Below are 7,037 nucleotides of genomic sequence, written 5' to 3' on the forward strand. Positions count from 1 at the left end.
GCTGGGGTCACTTGACCCCAGTTGTCTTTTCCTGCCTAATGCGGGGGGGCTGGACCCAATGATCTACAAGGTCCCTTCCAGCCCCTAACAATCTGTGAATCTATGACTCTGCTCTCCACTCTGGCCATAGCATCTACCACCTCCTACAGCCAGCAACCAGGGCTCAGGCACGGCTGGGGGTGGGGCAAAGGGCTGCAGACCCGGGTCCTTGGCCTGCATCTTCCCCCACCCCATGCACAAATCTGGGGGGGGGCATGTGCACCCCATTCCCCCATGAGGAGTATACATAGAGGTGGGGAGCCAGCCCCTTGCTGTCCTATGGACAAGCCACGTGCAGCTCCATCTCGCTTCCCACGCAGGCCTTGCAGCTGTGCATTCCAGCCCCAGGCCCCAAGCCCCCTATGCACCACCCTGGCTGGGCAGTAGCCCCAGCCCTGCCCAGCTCCCTCCCTCCATTCCTCACTTTGCATTTCTCAGTCCCCCACACCCCCAGACTTACCTGCAGGGAGCTGTGGGAGCTGCTCTTCATGCTGCTTGGCTGCCACATGCATGTGTGCATGTGGCAGCCCCCTGGCTGATCGCCCTCCTCCTGCTCCCCCCAGCCACTTGCAGGCTGGAACTCTGCCAGCCTGCAAGGGGAAACCCACCATTTCCCACTTTTTTTTCTCCTTTAAAGGAGAATTGAATCTGAGAAGAATCTGAGATTTTCTCCTTGTGGCAGCCCTACACTCTACCATGTTGGGGTTGGATTGTCCCAAGCTGACTCACCTGTCATGACTTATGGGAGATGTACTCTGTTCCCTTGAATGATGTGAAGATCTTCCTGCTGGCTCGAGCTTGCCTCTGGTGTCTTCTGTGGGGCTCCTCCTCCCAGACACCACACCCTCTTGGGTGTTTCAATGGGTCACAGGCTTCGCTTGGGTATCTGTCAGAGTCGATTGGAGCACAGCTGCATGCTGTCCTGTCTGTGGCTGCTGGTCATGGGGTACTGTGGTTGGAATGGAAAGGCTAACATAAATGAAAATAAATAACTAAATATCCCTCAGTCTGGGTGGGGAAGGACTCCATTGCCCTGTGCAGAGCTGCTCGATCCCAAGCATTGGAGTTTTGCAGGGGGGTTCATTGCTTCACCCCCTTTACTCCTCCATCCTTTGGTGCCCCTTGCACTCAGGGGCTCTCCACTGACACACTTTGAGCATGGGCTCTGGATTTGGGGCTGCTGGGGTGCTGCGGATTCACCCCCAGTGAGGTTCTTCCTTACTGAGCCCCAGTTTGCTCTTCCCCATGAGGGTCTGCCTGCACCTCTGTAGGCTTCAGCTGGGTGCAGTTAGCTCAGTCGAAGAGCTTCATGCTGCACTAGGGCCAGAGTGTAGTCAGTTGCTTGCCTCTGCTTGCCTCTGGTCCTGAGGGCTGGACTGGCTTCCCCAACTTATAGACCAGTAGTGGCATCTATGGCGGTGGTGGCATATGTGTGGAGGCTGCAGCGACACTGCTGGCAGCATTACCTGTAGTGACAGCGGTGGTGGCAACGGAAGTGACAGCAGCTTCTGTGGTGGTGGCAATAGCAGTGGTGGCAGTGGTGGTGGCAGCAGTGACAGCAGCAGCAGTGGTGGTAACAAGCCTCCAGTACCACAGGTGGTTCCGGGCCTAGATTGGGTGCTCGGATTCCTCTGCCCTGGCCCTGCCCCCGGCTCCTGGGCAATCTTGTATGGCGTGGCTGCTGTGCCATGCCCCAATTCGGGTCTAGCTCATTTGGCTGCACAGCAGCAGCTGTGCTGCACATGGCCCAACCACCTGTGCCATGGGAATCAGGTAAGCCAGGCAGGGGCCTGCCACACTCCCTAAAATGAGAAAATCTGTGTTTTACCTCATTTTTCCATGGCAAATGGAAAACCTGGATCCCTGGTCATAAAACAAAAATCCAGCTTTCCTGAGCATCTTGTCATTGAATGAGGAAGGATGGAGAGCAGCAAAGTAAGGACCCTGGATTTCAGAAAAGCATACTTTGACTCACTCAGGGAACTCATGGGCAGCGTTCCCTGGGAAGCCCGACTGAGGGGGAAAGGAGAGCGGGCTGTACTTTAAAGAAGCCTTACTGAGAGTGCAGGAACAGACCACTCAGGAAAACTAGCAAGTATGGCAGAAGACCAGCTTGCCCATATTTAAGAAACGGAAGAAGGAGGATCCAGGGAACTACAGACCAGTCAGCTTTACCTCAGTCCCTGGAAAAATCATGGAGCAGATCCTCAAGGAATCCATTTCTAAGCACTTGGAGGAAAAAAAGGTGATTAGGAACAGTGAGCATGGATTCACCAAGGGCAAGTCATACCTAACCAACCTGATTGCTTCCTATAATGAGATGACTGGCTCTGTGGATGCAGGGAGATTTTAGCAAGGTTCTTGATACCATCTCCCACAAAATTCTCGCAGGCAAGCTAAGCAAGTATGGGCTGGATGAATGGACTGTCAGGTGGAAAGAAAACTGGTTGGAGCTTTGGGCTCAGAGAGTAGTAATCAATGGCTTGATGTCTACTTGGCAGCTGGTATCAAGTGAAGTGCCCCAGGCGTTGGTCCTGGGGCCGGTTTTGTTCAATGTCTTCATCAGTTACCTGGAAGATGGCATTGAGTGCCCCCTCAGCAAGTTTGCAGATGACACCAAGCTGGGGGTAGTAGTAGATATACTGAAAGGTAGGGCTAGGATTCAGATAGACCTAGACAAATTGCAGGATTGGCCCAAAAGGTATCTCATGAGGTTCAACAAGGACAAGTGCAAAGTCCAGCACTTAAGACAGAATAATCCCATGCACCAGTACAGGCTGGGGGCTCATGGACTGGGCAGCAGCTCTGCAGAAAAGGACCTGGCAGTTACAGTGGACAACATGAGTGACCAGTGCCTCTTGAACCTGTGGGGGCATCCACAGAAGCCACTGACCTGTCGGGGGGGTACCAGCCCTGCTGACAGCCCCCATCAGGTAGCATGGCTCCAGAGCAGATAGGGGATAGGCCTGTCCCATTTGCTGCTGGCTACTGTGTTCTGCATCAGATTCAGCTGCTGAATGGATTCATGCTTCTGGCTCTCTCCCTTCCCCCTGTCAGCTGGGTACCTGAGTGCTAGGGCTCAACCAGTCCTCATATTCCATTGGCAAAGGGTCCCCCCCCACTCCCAGTGCCAGCCAGCACTGAGGCTAGTCCCCAGGGTAAAGAGTTTTGGAGTGCCTCTCTGGGGTAGTAATGCTGTCTCCTGTGCTCCTGCTTGGGTTGTCCTGCCCTTGGGCCTCACTGGACACATACAGGGGCTCCTGACAAGTCCGTGGCTCTTAGCAATTGGGCTGCTGGCTGCAGAACCAGGAGTCCCTAGTTAGGCTTCAGACCAGGCCGTGGCTGGAACCTCAGATTTACTGCACCCTGGTCATTATGGAGAAAAATGGAGAGCTCTAATGAGGGCCTAGGCTGGCTCTGGGGCCCAACTGACTGCAGTAATAAGTGACAGAGCATTTGCAAGGCACCGGGGGCATGCTTCCCATTTGTCATCATATTGTGAATCCCAGTCAGTGCCTGCTGCAGAGGAAAGGGCAGTGAGTAACTTATAAACTCAAGGGTCAGGATGCCTGTGTGTTAGTCTCAACCCCTCTGTGTGCTGCGGGAAGGTGCTAAACTACTTCCTTCAGGAAAGAAAAAGTAAGATATGCCCAATGCTGTTTTGGGATGTGAGGCCTTTAGGATTCTCAGTTGTGCCAATGAGTCACTGAGTGCCCTTTGGCAAATCACTTCCCTTCTCTGTGCCTTGGTTTCCCCATGTGGCACACAGAGTCAGTGTTTCTGGCCTACCTCTCTGAGAGGTTCATGTGGCTGGTGCTGTGATGCCAGACAGAGTCCAGGATTGTGGCTGTTGTTGGCAGAGGTGCAGTGAGAGGGGGCAGCTGTGGCGGTGGGGAGAGGAACTGAAACAAATGGAATGTCCTTAGGACTGATCTCTATCAGGTCCTGCCACAGCCACTGCCTGAACTTGCCTGCACAGTCCCACAGTGCAGAGCCCCAAGCAAGGGCTGGCTTGCTGGAGCAGAATGCATTCACCTGCTTGGGTCGCACAAAACCATCCCCCCAGCGACATGGGGAGCAAAGGGCAACAGCTGGTAGCCCCCACTAGCTGTGTGTAGCAAAGTCAAGGTCTTGCCACTGCTAGATTTGCAGTGGCACCTGGGTTCCCAGAGCACCCATGAGCTATCAGCCCCTGGATCTGCAGACAGCTCAGGGGCTGCAGGGAAAAGGGAGTAGTCTGACATGGTTTGCAAGCATAGAAACAGAAGAGCTGCCTCCCTGCCAAAGGACCTAGCAAGCGGTTAGCTCGGACAGTGTCCCTAGCACTCCTGCAGCACTTTCCATTGATAGGTTTTTAGGTGCTTGCAAAGGAGATCAGGACAAATGGGGAAACTGGGGCACAAACTGGGAAGACTGACTGGCCCAAAGGTCACCGAGCAGGCTAGCGGCACATAGAGCTCAGGTGTCCTGAGGCCCAGCCCAGTGTTCTGCCCATTACTGCACTGCTTCTAGGCAGGTCCCTGCTCTGTGCTGCTTGTGCCAAGGAAAACAGGAGAACTGCTGGGTGGGGGGAGGCCATTGCAGGGGATGGCTTTGGAAGCTGTAAAGTGAGAAAACTGGCTGTATGCACTTCTCCCACTTCTGGGATGAAGGTGGGCCAGGAAGTTGAGGCCTGATGTGGGCAATGCTGCTACTCCCACTGAATCCAGGGCCCTCAGGGGGTCTGCCACTGAGACCTTCTGCTAGGAACAGAACTGGAACAGTCTAAGGGGGCCAGTCCAGGAGGCCTTTTCACCTGCTACTGAGCTGTGCAGGACTGTTGCATGGGTAGGGAAAGCAGCCAGCTCTAGTACCTGGGCTTCCCTCCCTCCCATGCCATGTGAGTGCAGGGAGTGCTGGCATTACAGACTGCCTGGCAGAGGCTGTGCCCCTCCCTGTGATGTGCAGTGCTTGTTGGAGCTACATCCTGCCAGCCGCCTGTGCCAAGCACAAGCACAAGCACCCTGAGCGCCCCCGCATGCCGCTCTTACCACTGCAGCTGCCACTGCCTGCTAGGACTGCATGCCATAGGTGGAGTGTGGAGGGGATCCTTACATCCACCCACCCTCCCTCACAGCCATACGCTGCCCACCCGAGCTCCGTGTTGCTGCTGCCCCCCTGGCTGCGGGCTCTGTGCTGCCACCAGCCCTAGCCCCATGCTCTGTGTTCCCGCCCAGCTGCAGCCCTCCCTCTGCTGCTTCCCCACCTGCTGTGCAGAGCCAGTGCAAGGCCAGGGAAACAGCACGTCCCCAGGGGCTGCAGCAGTGGCAGCAGAAGCCCCAGCTGGAAGCTGTGTGCTGGCTAAGTCGGGCCCTTCCACCCACAAGGGTGGGAGCAAAGCACAATAGGGTATGTTGGGGGGGGCATATATATGGATACCTCACTCCCACCCTCATGGGCAGAAGGTCTGGGTAGGGCACATTTTGTTGGTGGGTGCTGCAAGCCAGATGAAAGTGCTTGGTGGGCCAGATCCAGCCCACAGACCATATTTTGCCCGCCCCTGCTGGAGCAGAAGGGCCTGGAGACAACGCACAAAGGATCAGAGACTTAACAAGTGGGGAAGTCAGGGCAGAGCTCCAGCTTTTGCTAGACCTGGGCTGGAGCCCTGCTTGCACCATCTGAAAGGCTGTACTGGGTAAACAAGGTCCAGCTCTGATGCCTTGGCTGCTCTTGGGACCTCTGTGGGGCTTAAATTCAGGGAGCTGCTATTAGGATCCAACCTCTTTTATCTTTGTTCCTGGCTCAAAATCAGCCTAGGTCAGCAGTGACCAACAGTTAGGATCAGGCAGCAGGAGGCTAGTAGCTCCTGTAAAAGGACAGGAACAGCAGAAGCAGTCTGAGGCCATCTAAGCAGCAAAAAGGGGTGGAGTGATAGAGCACAATGGGGGAATGAAGCAAGCTTGGGAGGTGGAGCCTGCGGTGTGGGTGCTCTGTCAGACCTAGAGAGATGGAAACAGGAGCATGTTCAAATGGTGAGACTGGGACTAGAGCACAGAAGGGATCAGGACCAGCCCTCAAATGGACACTTTGGTCTCCAGCTGTCAGCTGTAGCTGGGCTCTGCTCTGATCAGAGTATGTGTAGGGGAGGGGGTAAGGTTGCTTTATGCTCAGATCTTGGATTGGCAGGGATGACCCTGTCAAGTCATCAGCCCCTGACTTAACTTAAAGCAGCCTTAGGGGCTACTCCTATTTCTGTTAAGGTGCCATCCTGTCAGCTGGGCATCCATGGGGAGGAAGCAATGCTCTGGCTATGCTGCTTGCCCTGGCTACAGTCCAAGTGTTGACACAACCTGAGGATACATCTGTGCTGGGCAAATACCAAACCAGCTATGTACGCCAACTTCCTGCTGGCCACAGCTGCTCAGGACAGGGGGCAGGACCTGAGGAGTCAGCTTTCTGTCTCTCAACCCCAGCTTGTTTGAGGGAGAAGAACCTAGCCCTAAACACTTGTGACTCCCAGAAGGTCCCAGCTGTGCTGGGGGTGGGGGGTGGGGGGTCATTCTTGTCTCCTCAGCAGATCGGCCCTTTTACCAGGGGCTTTAGTTTGTGTTGCCAAAGAGGCAAGAAGCCAGAGAGCAGGAATGCATTGACAGTGCTCATCACCAGGCTTCATTGGGTCTGTCACACACAGGCTCCATGCCTTGGGTTCTGGGGCACTATCTGGTGGCACATTAGTCTACCTGTGTATGGGCACAGAGCCCTCCTGTGATGGCATCCTTTGAGAAGCCATTGCTATGAATTTTTCTATAAAGCAGCTACCCAAGGCCTTGGCTGCTCCCAAACATGCTGCCTCAGGTCTTGTCAGGTCATGGAAGCATAGAGAGGTTTATTTTAGTCCCAATGAGCCCTCAGAAGTAAATAAACTTGACCCAAGGGGTGCCAGGTTGGGATTGTACTGGTCAATTATTAATCATAATGTACTGAAGCATTTGACCAGAGATGATGAAATTGATTGGGGT

The sequence above is a fragment of the Gavialis gangeticus genome, unplaced genomic scaffold, assembly GCF_001723915.1.
Source record: "Gavialis gangeticus isolate Ggan-Ray unplaced genomic scaffold, GavGan_comp1, whole genome shotgun sequence".
NCBI lineage: Eukaryota > Metazoa > Chordata > Crocodylia > Gavialidae > Gavialis > Gavialis gangeticus.